This window comes from Daphnia pulicaria, chromosome 6 (genome assembly GCF_021234035.1).
Source record: "Daphnia pulicaria isolate SC F1-1A chromosome 6, SC_F0-13Bv2, whole genome shotgun sequence".
Lineage (NCBI taxonomy): Eukaryota > Metazoa > Arthropoda > Branchiopoda > Diplostraca > Daphniidae > Daphnia > Daphnia pulicaria.
In genome coordinates this window covers 14,230,426-14,254,315 of record NC_060918.1, presented here as the reverse complement: position 1 = coordinate 14,254,315, position 23,890 = coordinate 14,230,426, and the positions used below count along the sequence as shown (strand labels likewise).

General features: G+C 40.1%; 1 long non-coding RNA gene, 50 other non-coding genes and 1 pseudogene across 54 annotated transcripts in view; 42 read left to right on the top strand and 10 right to left on the bottom strand.

The window, feature by feature from the left end:
- The window catches only part of LOC124341885, a 122,471-nt gene extending 118,684 nt beyond the window's left edge, over positions 1–3,787 (bottom strand). For all 4 annotated transcript variants that reach the window (XR_006918653.1, XR_006918656.1, XR_006918655.1 and 1 more), the window contains exons 1-4: positions 3,477–3,787; positions 3,302–3,408; positions 2,958–3,058; positions 2,799–2,889 (exon numbers count right to left, since the gene is read on the bottom strand). This is a non-coding gene — a long non-coding RNA (uncharacterized LOC124341885). The remainder of the gene's footprint in view (positions 1–2,798; positions 2,890–2,957; positions 3,059–3,301; positions 3,409–3,476) is intronic.
- A 6,449-nt stretch (positions 3,788–10,236) lies between these two features.
- On the top strand, positions 10,237–10,301 carry LOC124346352 (annotated as a pseudogene).
- Positions 10,302–10,368: 67 nt separating this feature from the next.
- Positions 10,369–10,456, top strand: Trnat-ugu. The gene is given in 2 exon segments: positions 10,369–10,404; positions 10,421–10,456. It is a non-coding gene; the product is annotated as a tRNA-Thr (tRNA).
- Positions 10,457–10,548: 92 nt separating this feature from the next.
- Trnal-cag lies at positions 10,549–10,632 on the top strand. The gene has a single exon. It is a non-coding gene; the product is annotated as a tRNA-Leu (tRNA).
- A 98-nt stretch (positions 10,633–10,730) lies between these two features.
- Positions 10,731–10,812, top strand: Trnas-aga. The gene has a single exon. It is a non-coding gene; the product is annotated as a tRNA-Ser (tRNA).
- Positions 10,813–10,872: 60 nt separating this feature from the next.
- On the top strand, positions 10,873–10,962 carry Trnay-gua. Its single transcript is given in 2 exon segments — positions 10,873–10,909; positions 10,927–10,962. It is a non-coding gene; the product is annotated as a tRNA-Tyr (tRNA).
- A 473-nt stretch (positions 10,963–11,435) lies between these two features.
- Positions 11,436–11,541, top strand: LOC124346258. Its single transcript, XR_006919824.1, has one exon. It is a non-coding gene; the product is annotated as a U6 spliceosomal RNA (small nuclear RNA).
- A 67-nt stretch (positions 11,542–11,608) lies between these two features.
- On the top strand, positions 11,609–11,696 carry Trnat-ugu. Its single transcript is given in 2 exon segments — positions 11,609–11,644; positions 11,661–11,696. It is a non-coding gene; the product is annotated as a tRNA-Thr (tRNA).
- A 92-nt stretch (positions 11,697–11,788) lies between these two features.
- Positions 11,789–11,872, top strand: Trnal-cag. The gene has a single exon. It is a non-coding gene; the product is annotated as a tRNA-Leu (tRNA).
- Positions 11,873–11,970: 98 nt separating this feature from the next.
- Positions 11,971–12,052, top strand: Trnas-aga. Its single transcript has one exon. It is a non-coding gene; the product is annotated as a tRNA-Ser (tRNA).
- A 60-nt stretch (positions 12,053–12,112) lies between these two features.
- On the top strand, positions 12,113–12,202 carry Trnay-gua. The gene is given in 2 exon segments: positions 12,113–12,149; positions 12,167–12,202. It is a non-coding gene; the product is annotated as a tRNA-Tyr (tRNA).
- Positions 12,203–12,675: 473 nt separating this feature from the next.
- Positions 12,676–12,781, top strand: LOC124346257. Its single transcript, XR_006919823.1, has one exon. It is a non-coding gene; the product is annotated as a U6 spliceosomal RNA (small nuclear RNA).
- Positions 12,782–12,848: 67 nt separating this feature from the next.
- On the top strand, positions 12,849–12,936 carry Trnat-ugu. Its single transcript is given in 2 exon segments — positions 12,849–12,884; positions 12,901–12,936. It is a non-coding gene; the product is annotated as a tRNA-Thr (tRNA).
- A 92-nt stretch (positions 12,937–13,028) lies between these two features.
- Positions 13,029–13,112, top strand: Trnal-cag. Its single transcript has one exon. It is a non-coding gene; the product is annotated as a tRNA-Leu (tRNA).
- Positions 13,113–13,210: 98 nt separating this feature from the next.
- Trnas-aga lies at positions 13,211–13,292 on the top strand. The gene has a single exon. It is a non-coding gene; the product is annotated as a tRNA-Ser (tRNA).
- Positions 13,293–13,915: 623 nt separating this feature from the next.
- Positions 13,916–14,021, top strand: LOC124346331. The gene has a single exon (XR_006919887.1). It is a non-coding gene; the product is annotated as a U6 spliceosomal RNA (small nuclear RNA).
- Positions 14,022–14,088: 67 nt separating this feature from the next.
- Positions 14,089–14,176, top strand: Trnat-ugu. The gene is given in 2 exon segments: positions 14,089–14,124; positions 14,141–14,176. It is a non-coding gene; the product is annotated as a tRNA-Thr (tRNA).
- Positions 14,177–14,268: 92 nt separating this feature from the next.
- On the top strand, positions 14,269–14,352 carry Trnal-cag. The gene has a single exon. It is a non-coding gene; the product is annotated as a tRNA-Leu (tRNA).
- A 98-nt stretch (positions 14,353–14,450) lies between these two features.
- On the top strand, positions 14,451–14,532 carry Trnas-aga. The gene has a single exon. It is a non-coding gene; the product is annotated as a tRNA-Ser (tRNA).
- A 623-nt stretch (positions 14,533–15,155) lies between these two features.
- Positions 15,156–15,261, top strand: LOC124346256. The gene has a single exon (XR_006919822.1). It is a non-coding gene; the product is annotated as a U6 spliceosomal RNA (small nuclear RNA).
- A 67-nt stretch (positions 15,262–15,328) lies between these two features.
- Positions 15,329–15,416, top strand: Trnat-ugu. The gene is given in 2 exon segments: positions 15,329–15,364; positions 15,381–15,416. It is a non-coding gene; the product is annotated as a tRNA-Thr (tRNA).
- A 92-nt stretch (positions 15,417–15,508) lies between these two features.
- Positions 15,509–15,592, top strand: Trnal-cag. The gene has a single exon. It is a non-coding gene; the product is annotated as a tRNA-Leu (tRNA).
- Positions 15,593–15,690: 98 nt separating this feature from the next.
- Trnas-aga lies at positions 15,691–15,772 on the top strand. Its single transcript has one exon. It is a non-coding gene; the product is annotated as a tRNA-Ser (tRNA).
- Positions 15,773–16,395: 623 nt separating this feature from the next.
- Positions 16,396–16,501, top strand: LOC124346255. Its single transcript, XR_006919821.1, has one exon. It is a non-coding gene; the product is annotated as a U6 spliceosomal RNA (small nuclear RNA).
- A 67-nt stretch (positions 16,502–16,568) lies between these two features.
- On the top strand, positions 16,569–16,656 carry Trnat-ugu. Its single transcript is given in 2 exon segments — positions 16,569–16,604; positions 16,621–16,656. It is a non-coding gene; the product is annotated as a tRNA-Thr (tRNA).
- Positions 16,657–16,748: 92 nt separating this feature from the next.
- Positions 16,749–16,832, top strand: Trnal-cag. Its single transcript has one exon. It is a non-coding gene; the product is annotated as a tRNA-Leu (tRNA).
- Positions 16,833–16,930: 98 nt separating this feature from the next.
- Trnas-aga lies at positions 16,931–17,012 on the top strand. Its single transcript has one exon. It is a non-coding gene; the product is annotated as a tRNA-Ser (tRNA).
- A 60-nt stretch (positions 17,013–17,072) lies between these two features.
- On the top strand, positions 17,073–17,162 carry Trnay-gua. Its single transcript is given in 2 exon segments — positions 17,073–17,109; positions 17,127–17,162. It is a non-coding gene; the product is annotated as a tRNA-Tyr (tRNA).
- A 471-nt stretch (positions 17,163–17,633) lies between these two features.
- LOC124346254 lies at positions 17,634–17,739 on the top strand. Its single transcript, XR_006919820.1, has one exon. It is a non-coding gene; the product is annotated as a U6 spliceosomal RNA (small nuclear RNA).
- Positions 17,740–17,806: 67 nt separating this feature from the next.
- On the top strand, positions 17,807–17,894 carry Trnat-ugu. Its single transcript is given in 2 exon segments — positions 17,807–17,842; positions 17,859–17,894. It is a non-coding gene; the product is annotated as a tRNA-Thr (tRNA).
- A 92-nt stretch (positions 17,895–17,986) lies between these two features.
- Positions 17,987–18,070, top strand: Trnal-cag. Its single transcript has one exon. It is a non-coding gene; the product is annotated as a tRNA-Leu (tRNA).
- A 98-nt stretch (positions 18,071–18,168) lies between these two features.
- On the top strand, positions 18,169–18,250 carry Trnas-aga. Its single transcript has one exon. It is a non-coding gene; the product is annotated as a tRNA-Ser (tRNA).
- Positions 18,251–18,873: 623 nt separating this feature from the next.
- Positions 18,874–18,979, top strand: LOC124346340. The gene has a single exon (XR_006919895.1). It is a non-coding gene; the product is annotated as a U6 spliceosomal RNA (small nuclear RNA).
- Positions 18,980–19,045: 66 nt separating this feature from the next.
- On the top strand, positions 19,046–19,133 carry Trnat-ugu. The gene is given in 2 exon segments: positions 19,046–19,081; positions 19,098–19,133. It is a non-coding gene; the product is annotated as a tRNA-Thr (tRNA).
- Positions 19,134–19,225: 92 nt separating this feature from the next.
- Trnal-cag lies at positions 19,226–19,309 on the top strand. The gene has a single exon. It is a non-coding gene; the product is annotated as a tRNA-Leu (tRNA).
- A 98-nt stretch (positions 19,310–19,407) lies between these two features.
- Positions 19,408–19,489, top strand: Trnas-aga. Its single transcript has one exon. It is a non-coding gene; the product is annotated as a tRNA-Ser (tRNA).
- Positions 19,490–19,549: 60 nt separating this feature from the next.
- Trnay-gua lies at positions 19,550–19,639 on the top strand. The gene is given in 2 exon segments: positions 19,550–19,586; positions 19,604–19,639. It is a non-coding gene; the product is annotated as a tRNA-Tyr (tRNA).
- Positions 19,640–20,112: 473 nt separating this feature from the next.
- On the top strand, positions 20,113–20,218 carry LOC124346339. The gene has a single exon (XR_006919894.1). It is a non-coding gene; the product is annotated as a U6 spliceosomal RNA (small nuclear RNA).
- A 67-nt stretch (positions 20,219–20,285) lies between these two features.
- Positions 20,286–20,373, top strand: Trnat-ugu. Its single transcript is given in 2 exon segments — positions 20,286–20,321; positions 20,338–20,373. It is a non-coding gene; the product is annotated as a tRNA-Thr (tRNA).
- Positions 20,374–20,465: 92 nt separating this feature from the next.
- Trnal-cag lies at positions 20,466–20,549 on the top strand. Its single transcript has one exon. It is a non-coding gene; the product is annotated as a tRNA-Leu (tRNA).
- Positions 20,550–20,647: 98 nt separating this feature from the next.
- Positions 20,648–20,729, top strand: Trnas-aga. Its single transcript has one exon. It is a non-coding gene; the product is annotated as a tRNA-Ser (tRNA).
- Positions 20,730–20,789: 60 nt separating this feature from the next.
- Trnay-gua lies at positions 20,790–20,879 on the top strand. The gene is given in 2 exon segments: positions 20,790–20,826; positions 20,844–20,879. It is a non-coding gene; the product is annotated as a tRNA-Tyr (tRNA).
- A 473-nt stretch (positions 20,880–21,352) lies between these two features.
- LOC124346345 lies at positions 21,353–21,458 on the top strand. Its single transcript, XR_006919899.1, has one exon. It is a non-coding gene; the product is annotated as a U6 spliceosomal RNA (small nuclear RNA).
- Positions 21,459–21,587: 129 nt separating this feature from the next.
- On the bottom strand, positions 21,588–21,696 carry LOC124346349. Its single transcript, XR_006919902.1, has one exon. It is a non-coding gene; the product is annotated as a U6 spliceosomal RNA (small nuclear RNA).
- Positions 21,697–22,142: 446 nt separating this feature from the next.
- On the bottom strand, positions 22,143–22,232 carry Trnay-gua. The gene is given in 2 exon segments: positions 22,143–22,178; positions 22,196–22,232. It is a non-coding gene; the product is annotated as a tRNA-Tyr (tRNA).
- A 60-nt stretch (positions 22,233–22,292) lies between these two features.
- Positions 22,293–22,374, bottom strand: Trnas-aga. The gene has a single exon. It is a non-coding gene; the product is annotated as a tRNA-Ser (tRNA).
- Positions 22,375–22,474: 100 nt separating this feature from the next.
- Positions 22,475–22,558, bottom strand: Trnal-cag. The gene has a single exon. It is a non-coding gene; the product is annotated as a tRNA-Leu (tRNA).
- A 95-nt stretch (positions 22,559–22,653) lies between these two features.
- Positions 22,654–22,741, bottom strand: Trnat-ugu. Its single transcript is given in 2 exon segments — positions 22,654–22,689; positions 22,706–22,741. It is a non-coding gene; the product is annotated as a tRNA-Thr (tRNA).
- A 67-nt stretch (positions 22,742–22,808) lies between these two features.
- Positions 22,809–22,914, bottom strand: LOC124346252. Its single transcript, XR_006919819.1, has one exon. It is a non-coding gene; the product is annotated as a U6 spliceosomal RNA (small nuclear RNA).
- A 473-nt stretch (positions 22,915–23,387) lies between these two features.
- Trnay-gua lies at positions 23,388–23,477 on the bottom strand. The gene is given in 2 exon segments: positions 23,388–23,423; positions 23,441–23,477. It is a non-coding gene; the product is annotated as a tRNA-Tyr (tRNA).
- A 60-nt stretch (positions 23,478–23,537) lies between these two features.
- On the bottom strand, positions 23,538–23,619 carry Trnas-aga. The gene has a single exon. It is a non-coding gene; the product is annotated as a tRNA-Ser (tRNA).
- Positions 23,620–23,717: 98 nt separating this feature from the next.
- Positions 23,718–23,801, bottom strand: Trnal-cag. Its single transcript has one exon. It is a non-coding gene; the product is annotated as a tRNA-Leu (tRNA).
- Between the last annotated feature and the right edge of the window lie 89 nt (positions 23,802–23,890).

The following is a 23,890-nucleotide window of genomic DNA, read 5'->3' as shown; positions in this document are numbered from 1 at the left end:
CTAATTTTCCAAAAAAAATTCGCTACTATCAGTGGAGGGCTTTTTGGAGGGCTTTTGGAGGACTTTACACCGCACAAATGTTCAAAAAGCTTAAAACTAAACACAAATACGAACATAAGCCGTCGACACCCGGTGCTCAATATCCCAGTGGTACAGCCCGGTTAAGGTTCACATCTGATAAACAAATACGCATCGCAGGTTAGCTCCTCTCCGGTTGTCGACTGTTCGTTACACAAAAGACATACCTCCAAAAATGGCAAAAGTAATACAATTATTTTCATTGACGCTCAACTTGATGCTGACTTGATCGGGATTTCAATCGCAATTGTGGCTGTTTGAAAGCCATAATGCTAACCGCTACACCAAGACCAGCACAAATTGGCTGAAAACCGTCGGACACCACAACTATTAAGTCTTTAGCAGGCTAAGATAACATGCTACGGACTTTAAATTGATGGAATTCGGAAAGTACTTTACTTGAGAAATGAGTGTTGTGATGCTGTAGGAAGCTGGAAGACATCTCGAAGTTGGAATAACCGGCGACTCGAATATTGTAGATCCCGCTGAAGAATGGCAACAAAAAAACACATATTAGTATTAAAACACAAAAGCAACACAAATGCACCAAGTTCAGTGAAAGAAACACAGTTTTGAAATAAACAATTTATTTTTTTTTTCACGGAATCAGTTTTGAACCATCAACCTCATTGTTTGAAATCCGCCACGCTAACCACAGCACCACGGGCCGATGACATGAAAAATCAATTCCACGACAAAATAGCCGGAAGCTGGCGATTTCTAGCAGTTGTTTTTTTTTTCAAGTAGATGCAAGGCATAGCACATAGTTATCAATCACAGACATTTATTCAAAACCAAAAAACAGAATTGACTTAATCTAGATGTGAAGGATAAACCTCTTAGTACGGAAGCGAACGTTATCCAATACTCCACCGACGTATACCAAAGTATGGAAAATCAATGACCCCAAAATGATATACAGAAGCTAAAATATACTTGATACCTTAAGTTTAGATCACATGATGAAACCAAAACACTGAAAACACAATCAATTCATAATTAATGACACACATAACCAAGATTTACCCACACTTAACAAAGCTTTCAACATTGATGATTAAGACTATATCTAGAAATGGTATCGGAAAATCAGATTACCTTAGAATTCAAATCCTGAATTTAGTCGTTGACTTAAAGGCGGTCGTAAATACACAGCGAAATCGATGAATAAGCCACCAATCAAATGCTGAAATACAAAACAACATGAGTCAATAAGAATTATTTCCTTAAACTGGGCCATCCCAGCAGAAATTCTTTTTCGCAGTCTTTTCTTGAGCAAACTTTTACTTTAATACTGAGATTTTTCTGATGAAAAGACTGTGAATAAGAATAATATCCTAAAACTGGACCATCCCAGCAGAAATTCTTATTCGCAGTCTTTTCTTGAGCAAACTTTTACTTTACTGAGATTTTGTAGATGAAAAGACTGCGAATAAGAATTATTTCCTAAAAGTGGACCATACCAGCAGAAATTCTTATTCGCAGTCTTTTCTTCAGTTTACTTGTGCTTTACTGAGATTCTGCTGATGAAAAGACTGCGAATAAGAATAATTTCCCAAAACCTGACCAACCCAGCAGAAATTCTTATTCGCAGTCTTTCCTTCAGCTAACTTTTACTTTACTGAGATTCTGCTGATGAAAAGACTGCGAATAAGAATCATTTCCCAAAACTGGGCCATCCCAGCAGAAATTCTTATTCGCAGTCTTTTCATCTGCAAACTTTTACTTTACTGAGATTTTGGTGATGAAAAGACTGTGAATAAGAATTATTTCCTAAAACTGTACCATGCCAGCAGAAATTCTTATTCGCAGTCTTTTCTTCAGCAGACTTCCACTTTCCTGAGATTTTGTGATGAAAAGACTGCGAATAAGAAATACAAAACAAAGCATGAATCACTAAGCCAAACCAGTTTAACATTCATTTTGCCCAATTTGTCTTGTTTTACAGTTTCATAATGCAAATTCTCACAATGAATAAAATTGAACCAATCTCACCTTTGACTTTTCAATATATATGGAACCAGCAAAGTTTTCAGTTGAATCAACAGTGAATAACAACAAAAACTGTAACACACAATATCTGACGTTTCGCCGTATTGTGAGATAAACAATGAAGTTGTCTGCTATAATTTTTTTTATTGATTGGCGAAAAAAAAATCAGTAAAACATTTGTCTAGATCGAGTATCGAACCACCGACTTCATGATTACACGGCGAGCGTGCTAACCACGACACCAATACATATATAATTCCGGTTACAAAATACGAATTTAAATAACCAACAGAAACAGTTTTCCGCGCAAAAGGCGAAAATTCAAAATGAACTTCCAGCAATAGACTTGAACGTGCGACTCAACGATTCACGGCGCGGGTACTCTAACCACACAACCAAGTGTCCGCTGACAGATTATCTTCATTAATTTTGACTATCAACATGGTTTGAGAGAACTGTCATAAAAAGGATGGCATCTGATTTAAGAAAAGTTAAGATTAACCATAAACATAGGACACAGTATTTTTTTAAATATTAGCAAATAACTAACCAGCAGCAGAGATCACTGAACTGGCACGGCCAGTGTTCCCTTTAACTATTAACTATTTGACTATCAACGTGGCCTGAGAGAACTGTCACAGGATGAATGGCATATCTGATCTAAAAAATTTATGATTAATAATAAAAACATAACACAATGAAATACTCAAAGTATAACAAATAATTACCATCAGTTATCACTGAAACTGGTATGGCCAGTATTATCTTCATCTATTTGAATATCAACCCGGTATAAGAGAACTGTCACAGGATGGATGGCTATTGGTTTTTAAAAAGATAAGATTAATCATGAACACAGTATATTCTAAAAGAAAGCAAATAATTACCTGCAGCAAGAGATCACTGAACTGGCACGGCCAGTATTCTCTTCTTCTATTTGACTATCAACTTGGTACGTTTGAAAGAATTGTCACATGACTAATGGCATCTAAATTAAGAAAAGTTAAGATTAACCATAAACACAGGACACAATATATTCGAAAAGAGTAGCAAATAATTACCTGCAGGAAGAGATCACTGAACTGGCACGGCCAGTATTCTCTTCTTCTATTTGACTATCAACTTGGTTTGAGAGAACTGTCACATGACATATGGCATCTAATTTAAGAAAAGTTAAGATTAACCATAAACACAGGACACAATATATTCGAAAAGAGTAGCAAATAATTACCTGCAGCAAGAGATCACTGAACTGGCACGTTCTCTTCAACTATTTGACTATCAACCTTGCTATCAACCTGGTTTGAGAGAACTCTCACAGGATGAATGGCATCTGATCTAAAAAAGTTATGATTAATGATAAACACAAAACACAATAAAATACTCAAAGTATAACAAATAATTACCATCAGGTATCACTGAACTGGTATGGCCAGTATTCTCTTGAACGGTTTCACTGTCCATCACATAATCAGTTTTTGAAGCTTTACTAAAACATCTCTTTCGATTTCACAAAATAAAGCGTTCATATAGGAACGGCTATGAGTACATCTGTTTCTTCGTAAAAACACGATTAGTTAAATAGAACTTCAATACGATGGTTCTTGTCGTCATTCTTACTTAAGGGAAAACAAATTCAAAAAAAATTGCTGCCACTGCAGCCTGCAAGGAGTAGCGGCTAAGCAAGGACGCCAAGGAGGAGCATGGGCTACTTAATCTAGAGGACGGGAATCTCCGAGGTTTCCTATGTCGGCTGTGTAAATTTTTTTACATCAGCAGCAAAAAAAGCACCAAAAATTATTAGTTAACTTAATAAATGTTCCTATACTTGTAATTAATAGTTTGATATATATTTGTAATTTCCTTAGAGTTGAAAGGAAAGAAAGTCGTTTCACCGGTGCCACCTAGCGGCCAAGTCCCAGAAGCTCTTTCAACTGAAAACAACAAACTTTTCTATAATAGCAGTCGACACTTTGTTTTGTTTTGGTTATAGCAGTCGACACTTTGTTTTGTTTTGGTTAGATTAACGTGGTATGGTCCAGTTTTAGGAAATTTTTCTTATTCGCAATCTTATCATCACCAAAATAACAGTAAAGTAAAAGTTTGCTCATGAAAGACTGTGAATAAGAATTTATGCTGGGATGGTCCAGTTTCAGGAAATAATTCTTATTCACAATCTTTTCATCAGCAAAGTCTCAGGAAGGTAAAAGTTTGCTGGAGGAAAAGACAGAAAATAAGAATTTCAGTCTGAGTGTTACACTATTGGCAAAAAAATATCTTCTTCGCATTCTTTTACACAGAAAACTTTGGAATCGAGGTGTGGGGAAAAGTACGGCAAATAAATAATCAACAGGGTAAGATTTGACAATTCTGTTTCCGATTTCAGTTAGGATAGGTCCAAGCAAGTGAAGCTGTTATGCGTTATATAATTATGGGTCAACAACGACGGCACGCGTCTCGTCTCAACGCGATCTACTTGGGTATGATGAGATGATAACATATCAATCGATGGTTCAGTGGTTAAAGCGTTCATTAACCATGGTAGAGTACTCGGGTTCAATTCCCGAAAAATGTGACCATAAAATTCCAATAATTTCAAATTTCAATTTGTTAAAATTGTGTCTTACACCGGATTCAAACTTTGGATCTATCGCATGCTAAGCGAGCACGCTAACCACTACACCATGAGTCAATGAAATGTAGCAGCATAGCATGGCTTATATGCAGAATCATGAGTCGACGATGGCTTGCGGCTCGTCTCTCACGGTGAGCCGCATAACTGTGTGTGACATGTGTGTGTGTGTTTGTGTGTGCCGAATTACTTGAAGTTGAAGTTGATATTGGATATCAATTGGTGGTCTAATGGTTAGAGTGTCTGCTAACCATCCCGGAGGACTCGGGTTCAATCCCCCATAAATGTGACCATTGATTTCCAATAATTACTTTCAGTTCATTAAAATCGAATGTGACTTGAGCCGGGTTCGAACCTCGGACCTCTCGCATGCTAAGCGAGCACGCTAACCACTATACCATGAGCCGATTAAATGTTGCAGCATAGCATGGGTTATATGCAGAATCATGAGTCGACGATGGTATGCGTCTCGTCTCTCGCGGCGAGCCGCATAGTTGACATGTGTGTGTGTGCCGAGCCACTTAAAGTTGAAGTGACAATCTGATATCAATTGGTGGTCCAGTGGTTAGAGTGTTTGCTAACCATGTCAGAAGACTCGGGTTCAATCCCCGGGATAAGTGACCATTAATTTCAAATAATTACTTTCAGTTCATTAAAATCGAATGTGATGACTTGAGCCGGGATCGAACCTCGGACCTCTCGCATGCTAAGCGAGCACTATAACCACTATACCATGAGCCGATGAAATACGGTAGCAAGCCATGGGGTGGATTGATGTAGTGTGTGGATGCGCACTATAAAAGCACCAAAAGTCGCAACGACAGCAGCTGTATGGAGTTTCAACTTGGAATGAATATCAGTTCTGATAGTGTAGTGGTTAGAGTATGAGGTGAGGACCGTGTTGCAACGCTATCGGACCCACCAAGTATTCGAAGCCATGGTTCAAACCCAACACTCGATACAAATTAATAGAGGACATTGTGTGATAATTACCAATGGAAAAAAACATCTCCAAACCCCCAACCTTCCCCCCACTTGGTTCGAACCCTCGTGGCGCTCATGTGGTATGTACAGCGGCAGCTGCGAGATGCAGTTGAGAGTACCGAGCAGAGCAGAGAGATGGATGAGTGTTTGAGAGTGGGGTGAAGCGCCTTAAACGATGAATGCGCCTCGACTCTAATCTTTCGCACCTGGATGCGTCTCGCCGCTACAGACAAACAGCAAAGCGGGATGCACAAACAAACAAACGTACAAACAAACAAACAAACAGTTTCACAGACAAAGTCAAGGTTGAATGGGACGCACCGCGGGTTGTTGCAAAGAGACTAGTATACCAGATGCCCGTCCAAGGACGGCGAACCACCTTGCTAGACGCAATCACCCAAGCGCACAGCACAGCACACATGCAGCAAAACGCCACTCGTATAATCCCACTGCCCAATTCCTTACTGCCCGGGACTTTTTTTTTTCATCCATTTATGGACTTGTACATCTTCCACCGTGAGCCAGTCGGTTTTTGGGTGTTTTTTTTGGACTTTGTTTTTTTCGCTGCAACCAAGTATCGGTGGCATTTGGGTTTATTTTTGGGACTTTGTATTTTCAGAGTTTGGTTGTGTTGGTATTGACACAACTTTGGGTATTTTGGGTGTGATTATGGACTTGTACTTTTTTTTGTGATATTTTGGTTTCATTTTAGGACTCTGTCGTTTTTCTCTGTAAGCCCGTTGGGGTTGTAAGGTTTTTTTAGACTTGTAATTTTTCGAGAGATTTGGTAACGGGGACGTGTGTTTTATTCAGAATTTGGATGTGTTCCACTTGACATTTATTCATATTTACTGTTTTTGTTCCCACTTTACTTTACCCATCTATTTATCCCTTACTTATTGATAACCTGCCCGTTTATTCTTCAATTATTGGTTACTGTCTTGAGTATCGTTTGAACACTGGTCCGCTGATTCTTGAATCCGTCACTCTAACCACTGAGCCATGGAGTTGTGAATGAATGTTGCAAGAGTTGCTATAAATGGTCATTTAATGTGCGGACAAATTGCAACAGTGTAAAATCTTTATTCATACCCAACTTGCGATTCATTTACATGACATATTTTAGCAACTTATTGTATTTTGCCGAGAGCGGGTTTGAACCGACATTCTTTGGATTACCAATCCAATGCTATAACCACTACACCAACAGTGGTGTATATAATCAAGTTCTGACGTGACCAAGTGGATAGCGCATACTTGCACATGGTCATAGTTATCACCCAGCGTGAGCAAAAGCTTTTTAAATCATATCGGAGTTAGACTTTATCGATATTAAGACTATTTACTTCATTACACATTCGTTTGCTGAGATTGGGTTTGAACCACCATCGTTTGAGTAACCAATCCAATGCTATAACCACTACACCAACAGCGGTGTTTAGATGCAAGTCTTGATGTGACCAAATGGATTCTGCATACATCTATATCGTCATGGTCAGCGAAAATAAACGAAAAAGGGTGCATTATTTTAAGCCCGGCGTGAGCAACGTACGGTTGATTATTTTAAGCCCAACGTGGGCGAAATAGTGTGAACTATTTTCAGCCCGCCGTGAGGGAAATAGGGTGTATAATTTCCAGCCCGTTGTGAGTGAAATTGAGTGAATTATTTTAAGCCCGGCGTGAGCGATATAGGATGAATTCTTTTCAGCCCGGCGTGAGCAATGTATGGTGAATTATTTCCAGCCCGTCGTGAGAAAAGTAGGGTGAATTATTTCAAGACCGGCGTGAACAACGTACGGTGAATTATTTTTAGCCCGTCGTGGGCGAAATGGAGCAAACTATTTTCAGCCCGTCGTGAGAGACTTGGTGTAAATTCTTTTCAGGCCGTCGAAAGTGAAATAGGGTGAATATTTTTCAGCCCTCTTTGAGCAGCAAAGGGTTTAATATTTTCAGCACGTCAAGAGCAACTCACGGCGAAATATTTTCATCCCGGATCGATCAACTTCGGTTGACTAATTTTCAGCCAGTAAAGGGGAAATAGAATGAAATATTTTCAGCCCGCCGTGAGTGAAATAGAGTGGATTATTTTCAGCCCGCCATGATTAATGTGACATGAATTATTTTAATCCCAGAGTTAGCAATGTAGGGTGAATTATTTTAAGTCCGGCATGAGCAGCATAGAGTTTATTTTCAGCCCGCCCTGAGCGAAATAGGGTGAATTATTTTCAGCCCGGCGTGAGTGAAATAGAGTGTATTATTTTAATCCCGTAGTAAGCAACGTGGGATGAATTATTTTTGCCCGTCGTTAGCATCGTAGAATGAATAATGGTCAGCCCGCCGTGGACGAAAAAGGGTGAATAAATTTCAGCCCGCCGTGAGCGAAATACAGTGAATGTTTTTATGCCCGGCGTGAGCAATGTAGGGTGAATTATTTTAAGCCCGTCGTGAGCAGCGTAGGATGAATTATGTCGTGTCCGGCGTGAGCAGCATAGAATTGATTATTTTCAGCCCGGCGTGAGCAATGTAGCTTTAAGCCCGTCAGGCGCTAGCAAAACTGGGTGAATAATTTATCGCCCGGTAGTAGCAATATATCGGGTGAATTACTTTCAGCCCGTCATGAGACAAATAGGGTACATTATTATTATATGCCCGGCGTGAGCCAAATCAAAGTGATGAGTTGAAGACGGAATGCGTCTCGTCTCTCACGGCGAGCCACATAGCTGATGTATGTGTGTGTTCAAAACTACTTGAAATTTAAGTAACAATTACATATCAATTGGTGGTCCAGTGGTTAAAGTGTTCGCTAACCATGCCAGAGGATTCGGGTTCAATTCCCGGTATGAGCGACCATTAATTTATAATAATTACTTTCAATTCACTAAAATTGAACATGACTTGAGCCAGGTTCGGACATCTGACTTCTCGCATGCTGAGCGGGCACGCTAACCACTATACCATGAGCTGATGGATTACAGCACTATAGCAGGGGTTATATGCTGAATCATGGGTCGACGATGGCATGCGTCTCGTCTCTCACGGCGAGCCGCATAGCCGACATGTGTGTGTGTGCCGAGACACTTGAAGTTGAAGTAACGTTAAGATATCAATTGGTGGTCCAGTGGTTAGAGAGTTCGCTAATCACGCCAGAGTACTCGGGTTCAATCCCCGGGATAAGCGACCATTAATTTCCAATAATTACGTTCAGTTAATTAAAATTGAATGTGACTTGATCCGGGATCGAACCTCGGACCTCTTGCATTCCAAGCGAGTATGCTAACCACTTGACCATGACCTGATGATATTTAGCAGCATAGCAGGGTTTATATGCAGAATCATGAGTCGACGATGGCTTGCGTCTCGTCTTTCACGGCGAGCCGCATAGATGACATGTTTGTGTGTGCCGAGTTACTTGAAGTTGAAGTAACAATCAGATATCAATTGGTGGCCCTGTGGTTAGAGTGTTCGATAGCCATGTCAGAGGACTCGGGTTCAATCCCCGGGATCAGCGACCACTAATTTCCAATAATTACTTTCAGTTCAATAAATTTGAATGTGGCTTGATCCGGGATCGAACCTCGGACCTCTCACATTCAATGCGAACACGCTAACCACTATATCATGAGGTGATGGAATGTGGCAGCATAGCAGGGTTTATATGCAGAATCATGAGTCGACGATGGCATGCGTCTCGTCTCTCACGGTGAGCTGCATAGCTGTGTGTGACATGTGTGTGTCGAGCCACTTGAAGTTGAAGTAAGTATGTGATATCAATTGGTGGTCCAGTGGTTAGAGCGTTCGCTTACCATGCCAGAGAACTCGGGTTCAATCCCCGAGATAAGCGACCATTAATTTCCAATAATTACTTTCAGTTCATTAAAATCGAAAGTGGTGACTTGAGCCGGGATCGAACCTCGGACCTCTCGCATGCTAAGCGAGCACTCTAACCACTATACCATGAGCCGATGAGGTTCGGTAGCAAGCCATGGGATGGATGGATGTAGTGTGTGGATGCGCACTAAAAAGCACCAAAAGTCGCAACGACAGCAGTTGTGTAGAGTTTCAACTTGGATAGAATATCAGTTCTGATAGTGTAGTGGTTAGAGTATGAGGTGAGGACCGTGTTGCAATGCTATCGGACCCACCAAGTATTCGAAGCCATGGTTCAAACCCAACACTCGATACAAATTAATAGAGGACATTGTGTGATAATTACCAATGGAAAAAAAAATATCTCCAACTCCCAACCCCCCACTTGGTTCGAACCCTCGTGGCGCTACATGTGGTATGTATAGCGGCAGCTGCGAGATGCAGTTGAGAGAAGCGAGCAGAGCAGAGTGATGGATGAGTGTGTGAGAGAGTGGTAAGGCGCCTTAAACGATGTATGCGCCTCATGTCTCTAATCTTTCGCACCTGGATGCGTCTCGCCGCTACAGACAAACAGCAAAGTTGGATGCTTGGTGATAACAAACAAACAAACCGACAAACAAACAGTTTCACACACGATGTCAAGGTTGAATGGGACCGACCGCGGGTTGGCGCAAAGAGAAGATGAGAAAGATTAGCATGGCCCCTGCGCAAGGATGACACGCAAAATCGTGAAGCGTTCCACATTTTTTTCCCCCCAACCTTCATGGATGTTGATAAAATAAGCTTTACCATAAGTTTTAGTCGATGATTTACCAGCCTTCTTAGCTCAGTGGCAGAGCACTAGTCTTGTAAGTCTGTAGCGGTGTCAACTAGTGGTCATGAGTTCAATTCTCATGGGAGGCAAATCGGAAACTTATACATAAGAAAAACAATAATCCGTGAATAGTTGAAATGGTGCTCTCGATTGCTCGGTAGGTGAAACGATAAAGTATAATGTCAGGATGGCCGAGCGGTCTAAGGCGCTGCGTTCAGGTCGCAGTCCAGTTCTCTGGGCGAGGGTTCGAATCCCTCTTCTGACACTCATAAAGCACTTTTGTCACAAGTCCGCTATATGAACTAATCCACCCAGAAGACAATATAGGGAGGATTCAAAACACCTTTTTTGGACAATCCAACAGCAGATGTGGCCGAGTGGTTAAGGCGACTGACTAGAAATCAGTTTCCCTCTGGGAGCGTAGGTTCGAATCCTACCATCTGCGCTTTGACACATCATTCTCTACACGACAGGTGTGGCAGAAATAAAAACCTGGTTTCATAACCCTTCGATAGCTCAGTTGGTAGAGCGGTGGACTGTAGGTTGTATGAGAATTGATATCCATAGGTCACTGGTTCAACTCCGGTTCGAAGGATTTTGTCATACTATATAACCCAACCTCCTTTTCTTACATGAAAGTATTTACTGGGATACATGATGACAATGTATGCAGAAAGTTCTTTTGCCAAGTGTACAGTCTAAGATCAACCAAATTCACAATAGAATCATTACATTAGAGGTTAAAGTCAAATTCAAGACTGATTGCGAGAAAAGTATGCAACACTATCTTCACATGTGGAAAATGTATGATGAGGCAAATTCACGTTGGAAACATCGAAATAGACAATAAAATTGAAAGCCATTTGCGGAAATCGATACAGTACTGTCAAACATACATACAGTTACTGTGGAACATTCAAAGAATGATCACTCACTTGACATTTTCCAAACAAAAAATAATAACATTCAATAAAAAAGTGATTTTTGCAGTAATTAATTTAACACTGCAGCAGAATATATGTTGTGAATCGACCAGGTATAAAGTAATCGCCTGAGGTACATTGAAATGTATTCCATACGGAATACATATACTAAAATTGGAACGATACAGAGAAGATTAGCATGGCCCCTGCGCAAGGATGACACGCAAAATCGTGAAGCGTTCCACATTTTTTTCCCCCCAACCTTCATGGATGTTGATAAAATAAGCTTTACCATAAGTTTTAGTCGATGATTTACCAGCCTTCTTAGCTCAGTGGCAGAGCACTAGTCTTGTAAGTCTGTAGCGGTGTCAACTAGTGGTCATGAGTTCAATTCTCATAGGAGGCAAATCGGAAACTTATACATAAGAAAAACAATAATCCGTGAATAGTTGAAACGGTAGTCTCGATTGCTCGGTAGGTGAAACGACAAAGTATAATGTCAGGATGGCCGAGCGGTCTAAGGCGCTGCGTTCAGTTCGCAGTCCAGTTCTCTGGGCGAGGGTTCGAATCCCTCTTCTGACACTCATAAAGCACTTTTGTCACAAGTCCGCTATATGAACTAATCCACCCAGAAGACAATATAGGGAGGATTCAAAACACCTTTTTTGGACAATCCAACAGCAGATGTGGCCGAGTGGTTAAGGCGACTGACTAGAAATCAGTTTCCCTCTGGGAGCGTAGGTTCGAATCCTACCATCTGCGCTTTGACACATCATTCTCTACACGACAGGTGTGGCAGAAATAAAAACCTGGTTTCATAACCCTTCGATAGCTCAGTTGGTAGAGCGGTGGACTGTAGGTTGTATGAGAATTGATATCCATAGGTCACTGGTTCAACTCCGGTTCGAAGGATTTTGTCATACTATATAACCCAACCTCCTTTTCTTACATGAAAGTATTTACTGGGATACATGATGACAATGTATGCAGAAAGTTCTTTTGCCAAGTGTACAGTCTAAGATCAACCAAATTCACAATAGAATCATTACATTAGAGGTTAAAGTCAAATTCAAGACTGATTGCGAGAAAAGTATGCAACACTATCTTCACATGTGGAAAATGTATGATGAGGCAAATTCACGTTGGAAACATCGAAATAGACAATAAAATTGAAAGCCATTTGCGGAAATCGATACAGTACTGTCAAACATACATACAGTTACTGTGGAATATTCAAAGAATGATCACTCACTTGACATTTTCCAAACAAAAAATAATAACATTCAATAAAAAAGTGATTTTTGCAGTAATTAATTTAACACTGCAGCAGAATATATGTTGTGAATCGACCAGGTATAAAGTAATCGCCTGAGGTACATTGAAATGTATTCCATACGGAATACATATACTAAAATTGGAACGATACAGAGAAGATTAGCATGGCCCCTGCGCAAGGATGACACGCAAAATCGTGAAGCGTTCCACATTTTTTTCCCCCCAACCTTCATGGATGTTGATAAAATAAGCTTTACCATAAGTTTTAGTCGATGATTTACCAGCCTTCTTAGCTCAGTGGCAGAGCACTAGTCTTGTAAGTCTGTAGCGGTGTCAACTAGTGGTCATGAGTTCAATTCTCATAGGAGGCAAATCGGAAACTTATACATAAGAAAAACAATAATCCGTGAATAGTTGAAACGGTAGTCTCGATTGCTCGGTAGGTGACACGATAAAGTATAATGTCAGGATGGCCGAGCGGTCTAAGGCGCTGCGTTCAGTTCGCAGTCCAGTTCTCTGGGCGAGGGTTCGAATCCCTCTTCTGACACTCATAAAGCACTTTTGTCACAAGTCCGCTATATGAACTAATCCACCCAGAAGACAATATAGGGAGGATTCAAAACACCTTTTTTGGACAATCCAACAGCAGATGTGGCCGAGTGGTTAAGGCGACTGACTAGAAATCAGTTTCCCTCTGGGAGCGTAGGTTCGAATCCTACCATCTGCGCTTTGACACATCATTCTCTACACGACAGGTGTGGCAGAAATAAAAACCTGGTTTCATAACCCTTCGATAGCTCAGTTGGTAGAGCGGTGGACTGTAGGTTGTATGAGAATTGATATCCAAAGGTCACTGGTTCAACTCCGGTTCGAAGGATTTTGTCATACTATATAACCCAACCTCCTTTTCTTACATGAAAGTATTTACTGGGATACATGATGACAATGTATGCAGAAAGTTCTTTTGCCAAGTGTACAGTCTAAGATCAACCAAATTCACAATAGAATCATTACATTAGAGGTTAAAGTCAAATTCAAGACTGATTGCGAGAAAAGTATGCAACACTATCTTCACATGTGGAAAATGTATGATGAGGCAAATTCACGTTGGAAACATCGAAATAGACAATAAAATTGAAAGCCATTTGCGGAAATCGATACAGTACTGTCAAACATACATACAGTTACTGTGGAATATTCAAAGAATGATCACTCACTTGACATTTTCCAAACAAAAAATAATAACATTCAATAAAAAAGTGATTTTTGCAGTAATTAATTTAACACTGCAGCAGAATATATGTTGTGAATCGACCAGGTATAAAGTAATCGCCTGAGTTACATTGAAATGTATTCCATACGGAATACATATACTAAAATTGAAACGATACAGAGAAGATTAGCATGGCCCCTGCGCAAGGATGACACGCAAAATCGTGAAGCGTTCCACATTTTTTTCCCCCCAACCTTCATGGATGTTGATAAAATAAGCTTTACCATAAGTTTTAGTCGATGATTTACCATCCTTCTTAGCTCAGTGGCAGAGCACTAGTCTTGTAAGTCTGTAGCGGTGTCAACTAGTGGTCATGAGTTCAATTCTCATAGGAGGCAAATCGTAAACTTATACATAAGAAAAACAATAATCCGTGAATAGTTGAAATGGTAGTCTCGATTGCTCGGTAGGTGAAACGATAAAGTATAATGTCAGGATGGCCGAGCGGTCTAAGGCGCTGCGTTCAGGTCGCAGTCCAGTTCTATGGGCGAGGGTTCGATTCCCTCTTCTGACACTCATAAAGCACTTTTGTCACAAGTCCGCTATATGAACTAATCCACCCAGAAGACAATATAGGGAGGATTCAAAACACCTTTTTTGGACAATCCAACAGCAGATGTGGCCGAGTGGTTAAGGCGACTGACTAGAAATCAGTTTCCCTCTGGGAGCGTAGGTTCGAATCCTACCATCTGCGCATTGACACATCATTCTCTACACGACAGGTGTGGCAGAAATAAAAACCTGGTTTCAAAACCCTTCGAATGCTCAGTTGGTAGAGCGGTGGACTGTAGGTTGTATGAGAATTGATATCCATAAGTCACTGGTTCAACTCCGGTTCGAAGGATTTTGTCATACTATATAACCCAACCTCCTTTTCTTACATGAAAGTATTTACTGGGATACATGATGACAATGTATGCAGAAAGTTCTTTTGCCAAGTGTACAGTCTAAGATCAACCAAATTCACAATAGAATCATTACATTAGAGGTTAAAGTCAAATTCAAGACTGATTGCGAGAAAAGTATGCAACACTATCTTCACATGTGGAAAATGTATGATGAGGCAAATTCACGTTGGAAACATCGAAATAGACAATAAAATTGAAAGCCATTTGCGGAAATCGATACAGTACTGTCAAACATACATACAGTTACTGTGGAACATTCAAAGAATGATCACTCACTTGACATTTTCCAAACAAAAAATAATAACATTCAATAAAAAAGTGATTTTTGCAGTAATTAATTTAACACTGCAGCAGAATATATGTTGTGAATCGACCAGGTATAAAGTAATCGCCTGAGGTACATTGAAATGTATTCCATACGGAATACATATACTAAAATTGGAACGATACAGAGAAGATTAGCATGGCCCCTGCGCAAGGATGACACGCAAAATCGTGAAGCGTTCCACATTTTTTTCCCCCCAACCTTCATGGATGTTGATAAAATAAGCTTTACCATAAGTTTTAGTCGATGATTTACCAGCCTTCTTAGCTCAGTGGCAGAGCACTAGTCTTGTAAGTCTGTAGCGGTGTCAACTAGTGGTCATGAGTTCAATTCTCATAGGAGGCAAATCGGAAACTTATACATAAGAAAAACAATAATCCGTGAATAGTTGAAACGGTAGTCTCGATTGCTCGGTAGGTGAAACGACAAAGTATAATGTCAGGATGGCCGAGCGGTCTAAGGCGCTGCGTTCAGTTCGCAGTCCAGTTCTCTGGGCGAGGGTTCGAATCCCTCTTCTGACACTCATAAAGCACTTTTGTCACAAGTCCGCTATATGAACTAATCCACCCAGAAGACAATATAGGGAGGATTCAAAACACCTTTTTTGGACAATCCAACAGCAGATGTGGCCGAGTGGTTAAGGCGACTGACTAGAAATCAGTTTCCCTCTGGGAGCGTAGGTTCGAATCCTACCATCTGCGCTTTGACACATCATTCTCTACACGACAGGTGTGGCAGAAATAAAAACCTGGTTTCATAACCCTTCGATAGCTCAGTTGGTAGAGCGGTGGACTGTAGGTTGTATGAGAATTGATATCCAAAGGTCACTGGTTCAACTCCGGTTCGAAGGATTTTGTCATACTATATAACCCAACCTCCTTTTCTTACATGAAAGTATTTACTGGGATACATGATGACAATGTATGCAGAAAGTTCTTTTGCCAAGTGTACAGTCTAAGATCAACCAAATTCACAATAGAATCATTACATTAGAGGTTAAAGTCAAATTCAAGACTGATTGCGAGAAAAGTATGCAACACTATCTTCACATGTGGAAAATGTATGATGAGGCAAATTCACGTTGGAAACATCGAAATAGACAATAAAATTGAAAGCCATTTGCGGAAATCGATACAGTACTGTCAAACATACATACAGTTACTGTGGAATATTCAAAGAATGATCACTCACTTGACATTTTCCAAACAAAAAATAATAACATTCAATAAAAAAGTGATTTTTGCAGTAATTAATTTAACACTGCAGCAGAATATATGTTGTGAATCGACCAGGTATAAAGTAATCGCCTGAGGTACATTGAAATGTATTCCATACGGAATACATATACTAAAATTGGAACGATACAGAGAAGATTAGCATGGCCCCTGCGCAAGGATGACACGCAAAATCGTGAAGCGTTCCACATTTTTTTCCCCCCAACCTTCATGGATGTTGATAAAATAAGCTTTACCATAAGTTTTAGTCGATGATTTACCAGCCTTCTTAGCTCAGTGGCAGAGCACTAGTCTTGTAAGTCTGTAGCGGTGTCAACTAGTGGTCATGAGTTCAATTCTCATAGGAGGCAAATCGGAAATTTATACATAAGAAAAACAATAATCCGTGAATAGTTGAAATGGTGGTCTCGATTGCTCGGTAGGTGAAACGATAAAGTATAATGTCAGGATGGCCGAGCGGTCTAAGGCGCTGCGTTCAGGTCGCAGTCCAGTTCTCTGGGCGAGGGTTCGAATCCCTCTTCTGACACTCATAAAGCACTTTTGTCACAAGTCCGCTATATGAACTAATCCACCCAGAAGACAATATAGGGAGGATTCAAAACACCTTTTTTGGACAATCCAACAGCAGATGTGGCCGAGTGGTTAAGGCGACTGACTAGAAATCAGTTTCCCTCTGGGAGCGTAGGTTCGAATCCTACCATCTGCGCTTTGACACATCATTCTCTACACGACAGGTGTGGCAGAAATAAAAACCTGGTTTCATAACCCTTCGATAGCTCAGTTGGTAGAGCGGTGGACTGTAGGTTGTATGAGAATTGATATCCATAGGTCACTGGTTCAACTCCGGTTCGAAGGATTTTGTCATACTATATAACCCAACCTCCTTTTCTTACATGAAAGTATTTACTGGGATACATGATGACAATGTATGCAGAAAGTTCTTTTGCCAAGTATACAGTCTAAGATCAACCAAATTCACAATAGAATCATTACATTAGAGGTTAAAGTCAAATTCAAGACTGATTGCGAGAAAAGTATGCAACACTATCTTCACATGTGGAAAATGTATGATGAGGCAAATTCACGTTGGAAACATCGAAATAGACAATAAAATTGAAAGCCATTTGCGGAAATCGATACAGTACTGTCAAACATACATACAGTTACTGTGGAATATTCAAAGAATGATCACTCACTTGACATTTTCCAAACAAAAAATAATAACATTCAAAAAAAGTGATTTTTGCAGTAATTAATTTAACACTGCAGCAGAATATATGTTGTGAATCGACCAGGTATAAAGTAATCGCCTGAGGTACATTGAAATGTATTCCATACGGAATACATATACTAAAATTGGAACGATACAGAGAAGATTAGCATGGCCCCTGCGCAAGGATGACACGCAAAATCGTGAAGCGTTCCACATTTTTTTCCCCCCAACCTTCATGGATGTTGATAAAATAAGCTTTACCATAAGTTTTAGTCGATGATTTACCAGCCTTCTTAGCTCAGTGGCAGAGCACTAGTCTTGTAAGTCTGTAGCGGTGTCAACTAGTGGTCATGAGTTCAATTCTCATAGGAGGCAAATCGGAAACTTATACATAAGAAAAACAATAATCCGTGAATAGTTGAAATGGTGGTCTCGATTGCTCGGTAGGTGAAACGATAAAGTATAATGTCAGGATGGCCGAGCGGTCTAAGGCGCTGCGTTCAGGTCGCAGTCCAGTTCTCTGGGCGAGGGTTCGAATCCCTCTTCTGACACTCATAAAGCACTTTTGTCACAAGTCCGCTATATGAACTAATCCACCCAGAAGACAATATAGGGAGGATTCAAAACACCTTTTTTGGACAATCCAACAGCAGATGTGGCCGAGTGGTTAAGGCGACTGACTAGAAATCAGTTTCCCTCTGGGAGCGTAGGTTCGAATCCTACCATCTGCGCTTTGACACATCATTCTCTACACGACAGGTGTGGCAGAAATAAAAACCTGGTTTCATAACCCTTCGATAGCTCAGTTGGTAGAGCGGTGGACTGTAGGTTGTATGAGAATTGATATCCATAGGTCACTGATTCAACTCCGGTTCGAAGGATTTTGTCATACTTTATAACCCAACCTCCTTTTCTTACATGAAAGTATTTACTGGGATACATGATGACAATGTATGCAGAAAGTTCTTTTGCCAAGTGTACAGTCTAAGATCAACCAAATTCACAATAGAATCATTACATTAGAGGTTAAAGTCAAATTCAAGACTGATTGCGAGAAAAGTATGCAACACTATCTTCACATGTGGAAAATGTATGATGAGGCAAATTCACGTTGGAAACATCGAAATAGACAATAAAATTGAAAGCCATTTGCGGAAATCGATACAGTACTGTCAAACATACATACAGTTACTGTGGAATATTCAAAGAATGATCACTCACTTGACATTTTCCAAACAAAAAATAATAACATTCAATAAAAAAGTGATTTTTGCAGTAATTAATTTAACACTGCAGCAGAATATATGTTGTGAATCGACCAGGTATAAAGTAATCGCCTGAGGTACATTGAAATGTATTCCATACGGAATACATATACTAAAATTGGAACGATACAGAGAAGATTAGCATGGCCCCTGCGCAAGGATGACACGCAAAATCGTGGAGCGTTCCACATTTTTTCCCCCCAACCTTCATGGATGTTGATAAAATAATCTTTACCATAAGTTTTAGTCGATGATTTACCAGCCTTCTTAGCTCAGTGGCAGAGCACTAGTCTTGTAAGTCTGTAGCGGTGTCAACTAGTGGTCATGAGTTCAATTCTCATAGGAGGCAAATCGGAAACTTATACATAAGAAAAACAATAATCCGTGAATAGTTGAAATGGTAGTCTCGATTGCTCGGTAGGTGAAACGATAAAGTATAATGTCAGGATGGCCGAGCGGTCTAAGGCGCTGCGTTCAGGTCGCAGTCCAGTTCTATGGGCGAGGGTTCGAATCCCTCTTCTGACACTCATAAAGCACTTTTGTCACAAGTCCGCTATATGAACTAATCCACCCAGAAGACAATATAGGGAGGATTCAAAACACCTTTTTTGGACAATCCAACAGCAGATGTGGCCGAGTGGTTAAGGCGACTGACTAGAAATCAGTTTCCCTCTGGGAGCGTAGGTTCGAATCCTACCATCTGCGCTTTGACACATCATTCTCTACACGACAGGTGTGGCAGAAATAAAAACCTGGTTTCATAACCCTTCGATAGCTCAGTTGGTAGAGCGGTGGACTGTAGGTTGTATGAGAATTGATATCCATAGGTCACTGGTTCAACTCCGGTTCGAAGGATTTTGTCATACTATATAACCCAACCTCCTTTTCTTACATGAAAGTATTTACTGGGATACATGATGACAATGTATGCAGAAAGTTCTTTTGCCAAGTATACAGTCTAAGATCAACCAAATTCACAATAGAATCATTACATTAGAGGTTAAAGTCAAATTCAAGACTGATTGCGAGAAAAGTATGCAACACTATCTTCACATGTGGAAAATGTATGATGAGGCAAATTCACGTTGGAAACATCGAAATAGACAATAAAATTGAAAGCCATTTGCGGAAATCGATACAGTACTGTCAAACATACATACAGTTACTGTGGAATATTCAAAGAATGATCACTCACTTGACATTTTCCAAACAAAAAATAATAACATTCAATAAAAAAGTGATTTTTGCAGTAATTAATTTAACACTGCAGCAGAATATATGTTGTGAATCGACCAGGTATAAAGTAATCGCCTGAGGTACATTGAAATGTATTCCATACGGAATACATATACTAAAATTGGAACGATACAGAGAAGATTAGCATGGCCCCTGCGCAAGGATGACACGCAAAATCGTGGAGCGTTCCACATTTTTTTCCCCCCAACCTTCATGGATGTTGATAAAATAAGCTTTACCATAAGTTTTAGTCGATGATTTACCAGCCTTCTTAGCTCAGTGGCAGAGCACTAGTCTTGTAAGTCTGTAGCGGTGTCAACTAGTGGTCATGAGTTCAATTCTCATAGGAGGCAAATCGGAAACTTTTACATAAGAAAAACAATAATCCGTGAATAGTTGAAATGGTGGTCTCGATTGCTCGGTAGGTGAAACGATAAAGTATAATGTCAGGATGGCCGAGCGGTCTAAGGCGCTGCGTTCAGGTCGCAGTCCAGTTCTCTGGGCGAGGGTTCGAATCCCTCTTCTGACACTCATAAAGCACTTTTGTCACAAGTCCGCTATATGAACTAATCCACCCAGAAGACAATATAGGGAGGATTCAAAACACCTTTTTTGGACAATCCAACAGCAGATGTGGCCGAGTGGTTAAGGCGACTGACTAGAAATCAGTTTCCCTCTGGGAGCGTAGGTTCGAATCCTACCATCTGCGCTTTGACACATCATTCTCTACACGACAGGTGTGGCAGAAATAAAAACCTGGTTTCATAACCCTTCGATAGCTCAGTTGGTAGAGCGGTGGACTGTAGGTTGTATGAGAATTGATATCCATAGGTCACTGGTTCAACTCCGGTTCGAAGGATTTTGTCATACTATATAACCCAACCTCCTTTTCTTACATGAAAGTATTTACTGGGATACATGATGACAATGTATGCAGAAAGTTCTTTTGCCAAGTGTACAGTCTAAGATCAACCAAATTCACAATAGAATCATTACATTAGAGGTTAAAGTCAAATTCAAGACTGATTGCGAGAAAAGTATGCAACACTATCTTCACATGTGGAAAATGTATGATGAGGCAAATTCACGTTGGAAACATCGAAATAGACAATAAAATTGAAAGCCATTTGCGGAAATCGATACAGTACTGTCAAACATACATACAGTTACTGTGGAATATTCAAAGAATGATCACTCACTTGACATTTTCCAAACAAAAAATAATAACATTCAATAAAAAAGTGATTTTTGCAGTAATTAATTTAACACTGCAGCAGAATATATGTTGTGAATCGACCAGGTATAAAGTAATCGCCTGAGGTACATTGAAATGTATTCCATACGGAATACATATACTAAAATTGGAACGATACAGAGAAGATTAGCATGGCCCCTGCGCAAGGATGACACGCAAAATCGTGAAGCGTTCCACATCAGTTACTGTGGAATATTCAAAGAATGATAACCCAATTGACATTTTCCAAACAAAAAATAATAACATTCAATAAAAAAGTGATTTTTGCATGGTAAAGCTTATTTTATCAACATCCATGAAGGTTGGGGGGAAAAAAATGTGGAACGCTTCACGATTTTGCGTGTCATCCTTGCGCAGGGGCCATGCTAATCTTCTCTGTATCGTTCCAATTTTAGTATCAATGTACCTCAGGCGATTACTTTATACCTGGTCGATTCACAACATATATTCTGCTGCAGTGTTAAATTAATTACTGCAAAAATCACTTTTTTATTGAATGTTATTATTTTTTGTTTGGAAAATGTCAAGTGAGTGATCATTCTTTGAATATTCCACAGTAACTGTATGTATGTTTGACAGTACTGTATCGATTTCCGCAAATGGCTTTCAATTTTATTGTCTATTTCGATGTTTCCAACGTGAATTTGCCTCATCATACATTTTCCACATGTGAAGATAGTGTTGCATACTTTTCTCGCAATCAGTCTTGAATTTGACTTTAACCTCTAATGTAATGATTCTATTGTGAATTTGGTTGATCTTAGACTGTACACTTGGCAAAAGAACTTTCTGCATACATTGTCATCATGAATCCCAGTAAATACTTTCATGTAAGAAAAGGAGGTTGGGTTATATAGTATGACAAAATCCTTCGAACCGGAGTTGAACCAGTGACCTATGGATATCAATTCTCATACAACCTACAGTCCACCGCTCTACCAACTGAGCTATCGAAGGGTTATGAAAGCAGGTTTTTATTTCTGCCACACCTGTCGTGTAGAGAATGATGTGTCAAAGCGCAGATGGTAGGATTCGAACCTACGCTCCCAGAGGGAAACTGATTTCTAGTCAGTCGCCTTAAACACTCGGCCACATCTGCTGTTGGATTGTCCAAAAAAGTTGTTATGAATCCTCCCTATATTGTCTTCTGGGTGGATTAGTTCATATAGCGGACTTGTGACAAAAGAGTTTTTTTTGAGTGTCAGAAGAGGGATTCGAACCCTCGCCCAGAGAACTGGACTGCGACCTGAACGCAGCGACTTAGACCACTCGGCCATCCTGACATTATACTTTATCGTTTCACCTACCGAGCAATCGAGACCACCATTTCAACTATTCACGGATTATTGTTTTTTTTTTTGTGTATAAGTTTCCGATTTGCCTCCTATGAGAATTGAACTCATGACCACTAGTTGACACCGCTACAGACTTACAAGACTAGTGCTCTGCCACTGAGCTAAGAAGGCTGGTAAATCATCGACTAAAACTTATGGTAAAGCTTATTTTATCAACATCCATGAAGGTTGGGGGGAAAAAAATGTGGAACGCTTCACGATTTTGCGTGTCATCCTTGCGCAGGGGCCATGCTAATCTTCTCTGTATCGTTCCAATTTTAGTATATGTATTCCGTATGGAATACATTTCAATGTACCTCAGGCGATTGCTTTATACCTGGTCGATTCACAACATATATTCTGCTGCAGTGTTAAATTAATTACTGCAAAAATAACTTTTTTATTGAATGTTATTATTTTTTGTTTGGAAAATGTCAAGTGAGTGATCATTCTTTGAATATTCCACAGTAACTGTATGTATGTTTGACAGTACTGTATCGATTTCCGCAAATGGCTTTCAATTTTATTGTCTATTTCGATGTTTCCAACGTGAATTTGCCTCATCATACATTTTCCACATGTGAAGATAGTGTTGCATACTTTTCTCGCAATCAGTCTTGAATTTGACTTTAACCTCTAATGTAATGATTCTATTGTGAATTTGGTTGATCTTAGACTGTACACTTGGCAAAAGAACTTTCTGCATACATTGTCATCATGTATCCCAGTAAATACTTTCATGTAAGAAAAGGAGGTTGGGTTATATAGTATGACAAAATCCTTCGAACCGGAGTTGAACCAGTGACCTATGGATATCAATTCTCATACAACCTACAGTCCACCGCTCTACCAACTGAGCTATCGAAGGGTTATGAAAGCAGGTTTTTATTTCTGCCACACCTGTCGTGTAGAGAATGATGTGTCATAGCGCAGATGGTAGGATTCGAACCTACGCTCCCAGAGGGAAACTGATTTCTAGTCAGTCGCCTTAACCACTCGGCCACATCTGCTGTTGGATCGTCCAAAAAAGGTGTTTTGAATCCTCCCTATATTGTCTTCTGGGTGGATTAGTTCATATAGCGGACTTGTGACAAAAGTGTTTTATGAGTGTCAGAAGAGGGATTCGAACCCTCGCCAAGAGAACTGGACTGCGACCTGAACGCAGCGACTTAGACCACTCGGCCATCCTGACATTATACTTTATCGTTTCACCTACCGAGCAATCGAGACCACCATTTCAACTATTCACGGATTATTGTTTTTTTTTGTGTATAAGTTTCC